Raw genomic sequence first — 13,356 nt, 5'->3', positions numbered from 1 at the left:
CACAGCAGAAGCAGAGGCTCTCTATGGGGCAAAGCACCTGTTCTAGATCTCAAACGGGGAAAAACACCAGAGATTTGTGCGTGGTGTGTTTTGAAAGAAATGGATCAGAATCAAATGACTTTAGAATTTTAAATATGAACTAAAGAATACCAAATCCCAAGGAATATAAAAACGTATTTAGTTCATTCAGTCCCTCCAATATCTACAAATCAAAGCCTATCTATACTTCGGAGGCAAATCAACTATTATTTCATCCATAAACATATCCCTGAAAACACCAGTGCTTTCTCCGCCCTCTAACCTACTAGACAGCACTTTAACACGTACCACATAGACTGTAGTTAACCAGTGTCATCTCACTGCTTTCCCAGCGGGGCAATGCGGACAATATTGATGTCGTCTAAAAGTCATTTCAAGCGCATTAACGCTACTGGTGCTTAATACTAAGTGAAATGAAATGATAGTTTTGAATAGTGGGTCTTAGTGAGTTCCTGCATTTTATCCCTAAATCATTCCACAAACTGTGCACACTTCTGTTTTCACCCATCATCGTTATATTAAATGCAATCAGTTGTTACCAACAACATCTCAAGTTTCCTTAGGACCACTTGTCCTGACACAAAGGAGGTTTTCAGCGCCACTGCATCTTCCGAAGGGGACATCAGAGCTGTTAGTTAACACCTGCCCCCACTTCAACTTAGTAAATTTTACTTGAAATTTTTCTCAAGATGAGTCAAGTTCCTTCAGTATAAAAAGGTTCCTCCTGTATAAAACTGGAAGCGACAACATCTACGACACGATATACCAACCACAACTCATTCATAACTGGAAAGCGAACTCCCGGGGAAACCGTGGGTTCAGAGTGTGCAATGAAATGAGTCTCTACGACCCGGGGAAAGGATAAAGTGTATCACTTTGGGAAGCTCGGGCAATCGGCAAGCGCGGCGGCTCAGCACGAGGCGCCGCAAGCTGTCAGGCTCTATCGAGACCCACGAGAACACAGTCCCCAGATGACCCGAGCCTCGGGAAGCTGCGCCTTCCCAGCCACCGGCACCAATCCCATCTCCCTCCTCACGCACTCAACTGCGCTACAAAAGGAAGGACCCGCGGGCCGTGAGGGGCCCGAGGCCGGGCCGGAGCCGTCGTGCGGCGACCAAAGGAGCCGGAGTCGGGCGACCTGTGAGGCGAGGACGCACGGCCCGGGCCGCGGAGCGCGGCGCTGCGGGAAGGCCAGGCCAGGCGGCCGGGGCGTGCGCAGGGGGAGGGGGCAAGAGCCTCACCGTCGCTCCCCGGAGGCCGGCGCCGTCGCGGACCCGCAGTTGCTAGGGAGAATGCTCTTCCGGGTCACGAGCGAGCGTTCCAGTGAGCGACGGTGGCCGGGTGGGGCCAAGAGCTAAGCGCAGGGCGAGTGGGCGGTGGAGGCGGTGGTCCCTGCGGCAGCGCCAGGAGATTGAGCGAGGGGCGTGGATCATCACCCCGCGTGGGCAGCTTCCGACTGGGAGGCGACAACCGAGCCGCCTTTCTGCCCGGGGTTCCTCTCGCAGGATCTGGGTCCTGAAACCCCCAACTTAGCCAGTGTCACATTGCAGGTGCTACCAGGCTTAAGGATGCTCTGGGCTTCCTCTCCTCGCTGGTGGAACAAAGCTAGCTCTTTCCTTGTTACCCTCTCTTACTCATCCGTCCATTGTCTCATCACTCCTTCACTGGACATCTGTTCAGGGATAAGTGCATTGTTGGCACGTGGGGTAGAGAGCTGTATCACACGGGCAAGACTGTACCCCAGAATGTGCAGGCTGGTGACCAAAGAGGTGACAGTGTCTAACTCGCTGACATGAGTGAAAAAGCTGTGAAGCCTGCGTGAGAACGACCTGCTTAGGCACAAGCAGGGAAGAGCATAGAGGCCTCAACCAAGCGGAGGGGGAGGGAAGTGTTTCAAACCATGAGACGCGATGTGGCGTCAAGCCCGCCCAAAGGCAGTGCGGCCTGAACAGAGAAGTGTGTCAAGAATTGCTAATAAATAGGGATGGAGTCTAGACCAGGACAACTCTGTGAACCAAAGAGGAGGAACACCCAAGGAGCGTCCAGGGAAACATGAGGACATATGTCAGTGAGGGACTGGTCACTCGTCAACATCTGTGGAGATCATGTGTCCAGTGGTGCCCATAAAATAATCAAAACTCAAGAATACAGTGCCAAAGTAGAAGGTGCTGGAATGGGGCTCACTTCTGGTGAAGGAGGCAGTTACACTATTCTACATGTTAAATCAAAAAAAAAAAAAAAGCAGATATAGCAAACTTCCAGATTTCATAATGCTTTAAAAAGCCCCACTTTAGTATAACTTACATGTGTGTTTAAGGAATGAATCCGAGGATCCTTTGTTTTGTTTGGGGTTTTTTATTATTTTTATTTTTTTTTTAGCTTTCTCTCATATCCTTCCAGAACCCTCAGCCAAACTTCCATGTAAGCAAAACTTGTCTATTCAAACTTCAGAGAGTAGATAGCAGGGATTTGAGGGTTCAGTGAATAGGAAGCAGGGTAGTGAATGAGAAAACCCAGAAGAGACAGAGAAAAAAGGGTTGAAACAATAAAATGTGGGATGGGAGGGTGCTAGAAATGGAAAGTGAGGCTAAGAAAACCAAAACTAAACTCAAGAACAGAATTTCGAGAACACAAAGAAAGGGGAGCCAAGATCACTGGATCATCCAAGACCTCAATTTGGGCATGTGGCAGAAAGTGTGGTAACTGGTGTAAAGGTCACAGGGCGGTATGATGGGCATTCTACCATGACCTCTGAGTGGAGTAAGCATGGCTTCCTCATGTGAGCTGAAGGAATACCACAACACACTTTGGAGTGGACCTGGGCTAAGAGGTTTGCTCCACACCCCTAGGTCCAGCTCATGTACCTTCCTCAAGAATGTAAACTCTTCTGAAGGACTTAGAAATAATTGTTTTCTCTGGAAACCTATACATTTATTCCTAATTGATTTAACCAGCTGTCTATGAAAGTAAATCAATTAATTTTTTAAATGCATGATTGAAAAATATAGGAACCCATAAGGTACGGACCCATAAGGTACGGTCAAGAGGGCTGTCTTAATCCTTTTTGACTCCTGTGACAGAATAGTCTATGAGCAGACTTCCCTAGAAACTGGGAAATACAGAATCAAGGCACCGACCTCTTCAGTGTTTGATGTAGACCCACTTCCTGACTTAGAGTCAGCAATCTGCTCAATGTGTCCCCACAAGGCAGAAAAGACAAGGGAGTTCTCTAAAGTCTATTACAAGGAGACTATCCCATCCATGAAGACTTTGGTGCCCATGACCTAATCACCTACCAATGACTCTACTTCCTAATACTATCCCACAAGGTATTGGGAAGGTGGGGAAGGAAACAGAGATTAATTCTACAGTAAAGGCCTAGGACCAAGTCAAGACCAGTAAGTTGTTATGGTTTAGTAAAAAAGTAAGCTACATCGGTTGTTTGGTGAATAAAAGGTGTAGGCCAACTTATGATCTAGAAATGAGAAGGCCAAAATGCATGAGTTGATGAAGTCTGATTTGCATATACCTTATGGTGTATTCTATTGAGTCAGGTGATGCACTGGGCTCCATTTAATTGGGTTTCTGTGGAATGCCAGCGGTGTCATAAGAGATGGGAACTTAGCATTATTAGGAAAGGCCTATTTATTCTGCACTTCGACAGGATAAGCTCCATCTATGTTTGGTCTCTGGATGACTGATGGCCCATTAATGATGCAAAATTGCTTTGAGAAATGTGTCCCAAGACCCAGCACAAGAACAGGCCCACAACTGCCAGACCCTTCTGGAACATGAAAAGTGCCACCTACAGGCTCTGAAAGCACACAATTTGACTTTAGGAGCATTGTGTCTACATCTAAGTTAGTCTTGTCTGCTGTAGCAAAGGACACAGGGACCTTAAGCAACAGAATTTATACAGTTCCCAAAGTTGCAGTCTCTAAGATCAAGGCATTGGCAGAGGGTTTGATCAGGACTGACTTCCTGTTTCTTGTCTTGTCCTGATCAGACAGGAAGAGAGCTAATTAACTTTCTAGCGTCTCGTAAAAATACCAATCCCATTCTTGAAGACTTCGCCCTTATGACCCAATCACCTCCCAAAGGCCCCACCTCCTGCTATACTGGAACTGATTTTCAGAATATGAATTTGAAAGGGCATAAACCTACAACCCCCAAACCTGCTATTTATCCCTAACTCACAGGTGAGTTACGGAATCCAGAGAGCTGCTGTTGTCCCAGGACTTTCCAGGCCGAGTTCCTCTTGATTCCTAAGCACCACTTCCTCTGTCCAGAACTCTGTGCTAACATCCACCCATGCCTAGAGGGTCCCTGACTGTACGTGCCCTGCCACCACATTCTTAGACAGTCTGCCATCAGGTGGTCCTGGAAGTTGTCTCTTTCTCCTCGCCCAATTCTGTTGCCATCAAAGACAGTGGAAAGAGAAGTTACTAAGCAACTTGGGATCAATTAAAAAAAAAAAGTGTTGCAACCTCAAAGATGAACCCAGGTGATAAAGGCAGGGTGTGCGTATGAATGTGTGGGAGTAAGTGTGTGAAAAACAGTGCAGTGACCAAAGCAAACACCACCGGAGCTTCAAGGAGATAAAGCAGAGTAAGCCCATACGGCAGCGTGAGTCAGCCATGCGGATGCTGACCTCATCACACGGGAAGTAAAGGATCATGAAAGGAGCATGAAACGGGGCGAAACTGAAAACATTCCAGGGAGAAAAGGAGATCGGTGCTTGCTGGCCAGGAGGGATTTGGGGAAACTTCAGATCCTGAAGACCATATATGTGGGCTGAGAGCCCGCCAAGGTCCTGCGGGTGAGCAGTGGGAAGATGTGAAGTCTCACCGGCTCACCGCCTGGTCCAGTGTCCTCACAGCAGCACCAAACCCACCCGGACCACTGTCTCCAACTGGAGGTCTCACTCCGCGTTCTGGCTTTGTTCTCAATTTACTTTAAATTTAGACTATTGTTTTTTCTTTCTAGTGTTGGGTTTCTCTTTCCCTTAACTTTTAGAATACAGATCCTATTAAAACATTCCTTTCTTTAAAAAAAAATTTTCGAGTCTTATTTCTTTACTATCAGGTTCTTTTTTTATTTTATCATTCCCATTTAAAATTTTGCCAGAGAGCTGGCTCAGAAGTTAAGAGCGCTGGTTGCTCTTTCAGAGGACCCAAATTCTTAGCACTCTGGGTGTGTCTCACAACTGTCTGTAGCTCCAGTCCCATGTGGATCTGATGCCCTCTTCTGACCTCTATGGGTACTGCATACACATGGTGAGACAGACATGCAGGCAATTTACCACACATAAGATAAAAATAAAATAAAAAGCTAATAAGTATAATTTCCATCTTCTAACTATTTAACTACCAACTTGTCGTATTTTTAATTTTTGAGTGTGTGTGTGTGTGTGTGTGTGTGTGTGTGGTGTGTAAGAAGAATGTTTCAGGAGTTGGTTCTCTCCTTGTTGAAACAAGTTCTCTTATTTTTGAATGATGCTTCACACTCTAGGCCAGCTAACCCGCAAGTTAGCTGATGTTCCTGTCTATCTCCTGTAAACAGAGGCTGGCTGCTCGTTTGTTTCTCAGCAGCCCAGACCCGAATAATCACACAGAAACTGTGTTAATTCCAACACTGTTTGGCCAATGGTTCATTCATATTTCTAGCGAGCTTTTACATCTTAAATTAACCCATTTCTGTTCATCTGTGTATTAGCACAAGGCTGTGGCTTACTGCTAAGGGTCCGGTGTCTGTCTCCTTCAGCAGCTACATGGTGTCTCTTTGACTCTGCCTACTTTCTCTTTCTATCTCTGTTCTAATTTCCCAATAAAGCTGAAGCCTGACTTTACTCTGCTAAGCCACTGGCCCAAACAACTTTTTTCATTAACCAATAAAAACAACATACATATAGATGGCATCCTACGTCAACCTCCCAACCCACCGTAGGAGTGCTAGGATTACAGATGTTCATTTTACACCTGACTTTTTGCATGGGTTCCTGGGATAAAACTCAAGTGGTCAGGCTTGCACCTGAAACCCAATTTTCTCATAATTTGTTTGGTATGTTGTTCTTTTTAGACAGTCTCTTATTTTTTTAATTGCTTCTTGGTGTCACACTTCTTTTTTTATTTCATGTACAATACTTTAAGTGTGGATTTTAGAACTGGGCTACACAGTGAGACCTAGTCTCAAAACAAAAGGCCTTCATTTTTACTCTCTCTCTCAACATTCTGTTCTATCTTTCACCTGTCTCTCTCTTACACATCTCTTTCCATTCTGAATGTTCTCTTTCAATCACAGGCTGGTCTCACCAGCTCCAAGTGGCACCTAATAACTATTGCGCTTGAAGGAGAGAATGACATAAAATCCACAAACCCCAGACTGTTAGTGGGGACTTCACGGCGGAGAAAGAGCTGCATTAAGCAAGTTTTTACTTTTCTTATATACTTTGCCACTGCCAGATCCCGGCTCCATCTGGAGATAATTTAACAAAAGGGAGCCTGTTGAGGGGCAGAGTCATTGGCACGGCAACACAATCTAACAGCCCTTAAAGCAGGGGGAGCAAAAGTTCTGGGTTAAAGCCAACTCCCCTATTCGCTCACTGGGAGCTACTTATTCCCTGGGTTGTCCTGGATGAGTTACTCAACATCTCTGAGTCTCCGTCTTCCTTCCTTGTAGAACATGGATACTTATGGTAAAATATCTCATAATGTTACTCTAAAAGATTTTTTTTCTTTTTTTTAAATTTATTTATTTATTAAAGATTTCTGTCTCTTCCCCACCGCCGCCTCCCCTTTCCCTCCCCCTCCCCCAGTCAAGTCCCCCTCCCTCGTCAGCCTGAAGAACAATCAGGGTTCCCTGCCCTGTGGGAAGTCCAAGGACCACCCACCTCCATCCAGGTCTAGTAAGGTGAGCATCCACGAAACTGCCTAGGCTCCCACGAAACCAATAGGTCCAGTAGAATCAAAAACCTGTTGCCATTGTTCTTGAGGTCTCAGTAGTCCTCCTTGTCTGCTATGTTCAGCAAGACCGGTTTTGACCCAGGCTTTTTCAGACCCAGGCCAGCTGGCCTTGGTGAGTTCCCAATAGAACATCCCCATTGTCTCAGTGTATGGGTGCACCCCTCGCGGTCCTGAGTTCCTTGCTTGTGCTCTCTAAAAGATTTAAGTGACAGCCTGGTCTACAGAGCTAGTTCCAGGACAGGCTCCAAAGCCACAGAGAAACCCTGTCTCGAAAAACAAAAAAAAAAAAAAAAAAGATTTAAGTGAACTGATAGATGCAAAACATTTATAATGGTGCCTGGCACATAATAAATATTCTGTTATTATTTAATAAAAAGCTATTCTAAAAGGTGGCCTCGCGCAGGAATGTAAAGTGACTATGTGTCTTGTGGATCACCTAACATCCTAACAACAGGGGTGGCTTTCACAACTCTGTAGCAGGCCACAGAGTTTGCCAAACCATTTTTGGCACCTTGAATAAATGGATCACCAGCTGCTTTGTGATCTCTTACCCAGGAAGCCTTGCAGGGAGTGGGGGTAAGTGTGTGTCACCAAGCACATATGACATGGTGGCAAAGAGGGGAAATGTAAATGAAGAATTAATCTCTCTTTCCATTCATCATACTTTGTCTTGACCTTATAGAATTCTTTGGTTGGTTGATTGGCTGGTTGGTTTTGTTTGTTTGTTGTTTGTTTTTGTTTAGTTTTTCAAGACAGATTTTCTCTGTGTAGCTTTGGAGCCTGTCCGAGAACTCGCTCTCTAGACCAGGCTGGCCTCAAATTCACTTGCCTCTGACCCCTGACTAAAGGCATGGGATTAAAGGCGTGCCACACCCCCACGCAGCTGACCTTCTAGAATTCTATACAGAAGACATCTGATTGTCCGAAGTAAGCCTCTGAATTAGGTTAGGGACCAAGTAAGCTAAACTAGGGAAACAAACTCACCCAGGAGTATCACTATGCAGGACTATAATGTCTGAAGGATGAGGGCGCATATGAGTATTCTTAGGGGAGGGGACGTAGGAGTGTAGGGAGGAAGAAATGATAACTTCATCCAGAACAGCCCAGCCTCTCCACAGATATGCACATCTTAGCGTGAAGAGTAGGAATATAATGTTCAGGCATAATGAAAATGTAATGAGCATATATTAAAATATCTTACTGGGGGAGGGAGGCAGCGAGATACCTCAGTGGGTTAAAAAGCCCTCTCCACCAAGCCTACAGCCTGACTTTGATCATCAAGGTCCACACAGTGGTAGAAGTGAACCACTTTCTACAGGTTATCCTCTGACATGCATGACGCATGTGTGCACCCAAGTATACACACACGCATGCAAACCAAGTAATTTTCTTTTGTTTTAGCTGAGGAAATTTTTCATAGCAAACCAAAATCTCCTTGAGGGGTATTTGTAGAAGTAAGTTTTTAAAAACTTTAATCTACGGGTAGGAAAGAAAATGCTTTTGAGTTAAAATATGTATGAGAATGAACAAGGGATGTTTTAGTTTAGATAATTGAAGACGGTGAGCAAAACTCCAGGAAATTAGGTTCAGAAATGTTATATTTGAGCTCTAAATGAATCTCAAAAACAGCAGCTATCAGAAACCCCATGTTAAGCTTAAAAGGAAGCCAAGAATTTTATGAACTTAGGAAATATCGGATAACACAATTACAACAATTATAAGATTACATGTAAATGGACTAAATTCTCCTACTTAAAAAGAACGGAATCACAGACTGAATTTAAAAACAAAATTCAAGTCTATGCATTTTATAAAATACATATTTCAAAAAAGGAGAGAAGGAATGGAAACTTGGCTCAGATAAGCTACACTTATACAAAAGCAAGCATTGCATGTGCCAGCTTGACTGATGAAGCTATCTTCATCCCAGAATTCCAGCGCACCTCAGCATGCACAAAACACCAGAGGGAGGACCCTATGGTAGTCAATATGCAGGATAAACTACCCCCAGGGGAGAATTCCTTCTTCAGCCAAAGCCAGAAAGAGGACCAAAGACAAGAGGCTACCTGTGCTTTGTGCATCAGGGAAACTGGAAGGAATGGGGTGCTCACAGTGTATGCCCTGCCCTGCGGGTTCTCTACAGAAGGAGCGCCAGCAGGGGAAGGGTGCTGCTGGAGCATGTTGGCATCAGCTCTCAACAATACCCCATTCATGAGCCTCAAACACAGGCTTTGCCCCATCTCCGCTGAAGAATTGCTAGCAAGCCCGTACACCTCAAGGCCTCAGCTTCTTCCACGGCAGAAAGCTATGGAAGAGACAGTCCCAAGAACAAACTGGTATAGGAGAGCTTTTCCCAAAATAACTATCGTTAGTCCAGTAACAATTATACCATTACAAAAATTAATTAGTTTTGAAAACAAAGATATTCTTATTAGACAGTATCAAGACTCAGAAACATTCACCCTCCACTAGACCACAATACAATAGAATTAGAGAAAATACCAGAATGCCATGTGATCCTATGTGACAAGATGTAAGTGAAAGAAAGACTCTAGAAGGGAGCACCTGAGCCGCAAGGCTGCAATGTATACCTTCATATTCTCAAAACAAAAATGACAGCAGTGACACTGTTAAAGCTGTGTTGGAGAAATGTTTATATATTTAAATACTATAGCAACAAAGAAAAGAACAAAACAATGGGATCTGCATCTAAAAGACACAAATTTAAAGAGAGAGTAATGGATATAAAATTGAACAAATTAGAAAAGAGACTGTTTAGTATGCAAAATGAAATTTAAAACTTTATTACAGACAACGGGAGCACAGTAGTGCACGCCTTTAATCCTAGCACTTAAAAGGCAGAGGCAAGAAGATCTCCGTGAGTTCAACGACAGCCTGGTCTTCATTGTGAGTTCTAAGACAGTCCAAGCTGCGTAGTGAGGCCTTGTCTCAAAAAAGAAACAAGCAACAACACTTCCTTATAGAGGGTTCCTGCTGCCTGGAAATCCCTGAAAGTCGCCGTGATGTTCAGCTGGGTCTGCCCACCTGTCTAAGTCTGCAACTTTTCCTTTTCCTATTTCCTGTCTCTTTCAGATGCTGACCAAAACCCAAGAATGCTTTTCTTGGTGCTCTGGCTTCTTCGCCCTTTCTCTAAAGCTCCTGTACCCCAACATGTGGCTGTCGGCCAAGTGGCTGATCTATAAGCCCACCTATCTCCAATGGCATGGTATTATTCCTTCCCTTTCTATGAAACTGAAGAAGAAACTAAGAACACGTTTGCATGTTTACCACCACCCAGAGATAGCAGACTGATAGGTGCAGACAGACAGGGATGCTAATCTTGATTGACAGTATTCAAAGTCACCTAGGAGACAAACCTCCCCCCACCACCACCAGGCATGTCTGCGAGGGTGCTTCAGAGAGGTCTGGATGAGGAGTCATCTTGAATGTGGGTGGCACCATTCTAGGGGCTGTGGTCTCCCTCAGAATAAGAAGTTGTGGGGGTGGGCTGGGGGCTGGGCACCAGCGTTCATCTCTCTGCTTCCTGACTATGGATGCGATGTGACCAGATACCCCAGGCCCCTGCTGCCCTGCCTTCCCCAGGGATGCCCTGCAACTATGAGTGAAAACAAACCCTGCCTTCCCTCACCTCCTTTTATCACTCCAAAGAGAAAAGGAGCTAACATACAGACACATGGACATTTGGATTGGAATATTTTTCCTGAAATTTTTGGGTTGATAGTATAATTTATGGAGCACAAACACATCATTTTAAAGTGTACAATCCAGGGCTTCTTAGTGTAGTCATAAAGTATAATGGCTACACACTATTACCACAGTGACTGTGGTAATATTGCCATCATGCATAAAAAATAGCCAGAGTTGATTGACTATTCTCAATCACACTGAAGAAAAGCCATATACCCATTAGCAGTCACCCCCCCTCCATTATCCACCCATCTTTGAAGCTCAAAGCAACTGCCAACCTAATTTCTGTCTCTACAGGTTTTCCTGTCTTGAACTTTATCACACAGAGACTCGTGTGGTCCCTTGTGACTAGTTCTTTCACTTAGCACAATATTTTCAAGGTTTGTTCGTATTGTAGCACAAATCTACTTCATTTTTCTTTATGGCTGAATTGTGTGGATAGACCACATTTTGTTTATACATCAGCTTTTGGTCATTATCAACAGTGTCCTGTGAACATTGACATACGTATTTTTGCATAGACGTTGTTTTCAATTATTTGGGGTATGTACTTAGTAGTGGAGTTTCTGAGCTTTGTAAGTTGGCTTATATAATAACTGCACCATTTTACAATCCTACCGGTAATGTATGAACTTTATAATTTCTCTACATATTAACAATGTTTTATTTTTTAGTCTGTACCTACCATGATTGTGTGCAAGTGCATGATGTCGTATGTGTGTGAGCATGTACAGAGAATGACTTTGTAGACTCAGTTCTCACCATCTCCGTGTCCCTTACAGAGACCCCAGACTTGAATTCACTTCACCAGGCTTGTGAAGCCAGAGATTTTACCCACAGAGGTCACAGGACAGCTTGTGAGGACCAGTTCTCCCCTCCATCACATGGGTTCCAGATCTTGGCCTCAGGTCATCAAATGCCATCAAAGGTGAACTTGCCTGTTGGGCCACCACAGCTCTCCGTCCTGGTTGGTTGATTGATTGGTCGGTTGGTTGGTTGATTGTTGGTTGGTTGGTTGGTTGGTTGGTTGGCTGGCTGGCTGGCTGTTGGTTGGTTGGTTGGTTGGTTGGTTGGCTGGCTGGCTGGCTGTTGGTTGGTTGGTTGGTTGGTTGGTTGGTTGGTTGGTTGGCTGGCTGGCTGGCTGTTGGTTGGTTGGTTGGTTGGTTGGTTGGCTGGCTGGCTGGCTGTTGGTTGGTTGGTTGGTTGGTTGGTTGGTTGGTTGGTTGGCTGGCTGTTGGTTGGTTGGTTGGTTGGTTGGTTGGTTGGCTGGTTAGTTGGTTGGTTGTTTAGTTGGCTGGCTGGCTGGCTGGCTGGCTGGTTGTTGGTTGGTTGGTTGGTTGGTTGGCTGGTTAGTTGGTTGGTTGGTTGTTTGGTTGGTTGATTGGTTGGCTGGCTGGCTGGCTGGCTATTTTACAACATCCAGTAAAGTGGTGTCTCTGCCTCCCCACTACCCATGAGCTTATTTACCAACCATCTGTGTACATTCCTTCGAGACATTTGCTTCTTTAAGACATTTACTCATTAGTTAGTATTCTTTATATTGAATTAAAAGAGTGCCATTATTCTGAATATTAGTCTTTTCAAAGATTTTCACTATCTTTTTTTTTTTTTTTTTTTTGGTTTTTTGAGACAGGGTTTCTCTGTAGCTCTGGTGCCTGTCCCGGAACTGACTCTTGTAGACCAGGCTGCCCTCGAACTCCCAGAGATCCACCTGCCTCTGCCTCCCGAGTGCTGGGATTAAAGGCATGTGCCACCACCGCCCGGCTTCACTATCTTTTTTTGTTTGTTCATTTGTTTGTTTGCTTGCTTGCTTGCTTGTTTTTTAAGACAGGGCTTTTCTGTGTAGCCCTGGTTGTCCTGAAATGTATTTTGTAGACCAGACTGGCCTCAAACTGAGAGATCCACCTGCCTCTGCCTCCTGACTGCTGGGATTAAAGGTGTGCGCCACCACAGCCCAATGGCTTTTCATTATCATAATAGTGTCCTTTTATCCTTTTTTTTAAAACTTTTGGTGACAACTAAATTATATGTTTTCTTGAGTTGTGTTTCAATATAATACCTGAGAATCTGTTCCCTAATTAAAATTCATGAAGATCTGTTTCCAAGCGTTTCCTTTTAGGAGTTTCATGTCATAATTTTGGTTCTTGATTTAGAGTTAGTTGATTTCTTTTTCTTTTTTTTTTAATTTATTATAGATTTCTGTCTCTTCCCCACTGCCGCCTCCCCTTTCCCTCCCCCTCCCCCAATCAAGTCCCCCTCACTTGTCAGCCCAAAGAGCAATCAGGGTTCTCTTCCCTGTGGGAAGTCCAAGGTCCACCCTCCTCCATCCAGGTCTAGTAAGGTGAGCATCCAAACTGCCTAGGCTCCCACAAAGCCAATACGTGCAGTAGGCTCAAAAACCCATTGCCATTGCTCTTGAGGTCTCAGTAGCCCTCATTGTCCGCTATGTTCAGTGAGACCGGTTTTATCCCAGGCTTTTTCAGACCCAGACCAGCTGGCCTTGGTGAGTTCCCGATAGAACATCCCCATTGTCTCAGTGTGTGGGTGCACCCCTCGCGGTCCTGAGTTCCTTGCTCGTGTTCTCTCTCCTTCTGCTCCTGATTTGGACCTTGAGATTTCAGTCCGGTGCTCCAATGTGGGTCTCTGT

The 13,356-nt window shown here is 44.8% G+C and overlaps 2 protein-coding genes across 12 annotated transcripts in view; one reads left to right on the top strand and one right to left on the bottom strand.

The window, feature by feature from the left end:
* Positions 1 to 1,422, bottom strand: part of Dis3l2 (DIS3 like 3'-5' exoribonuclease 2) — a 346,237-nt gene extending 344,815 nt beyond the window's left edge. For 2 of the 4 annotated variants that reach the window (XM_050123104.1, XM_050123107.1), the window contains exon 1: positions 1,281 to 1,422. The gene's annotated coding sequence lies outside the window, so the exon portion shown is untranslated. Of the gene's footprint in view, positions 1 to 809; positions 949 to 1,084; positions 1,244 to 1,280 lie in introns of those variants that run through there. The other 2 variants (XM_050123105.1, XM_050123106.1) reach the window with 2 other exon arrangements.
* The window catches only part of Htr2b (5-hydroxytryptamine receptor 2B), a 748,006-nt gene that overhangs the window by 87,776 nt on the left and 646,874 nt on the right, over positions 1 to 13,356 (top strand). The window lies entirely within an intron of this gene.

The sequence above is a fragment of the Alexandromys fortis genome, unplaced genomic scaffold, assembly GCF_014885135.2.
Source record: "Alexandromys fortis isolate MF-2015 unplaced genomic scaffold, M_Fortis_MF-2015_v1.1 scaffold_213, whole genome shotgun sequence".
NCBI lineage: Eukaryota > Metazoa > Chordata > Mammalia > Rodentia > Cricetidae > Alexandromys > Alexandromys fortis.
The sequence above is the reverse complement of the archived record's forward strand: the minus strand, read 5'-3'. Positions and strand labels throughout refer to the sequence as shown.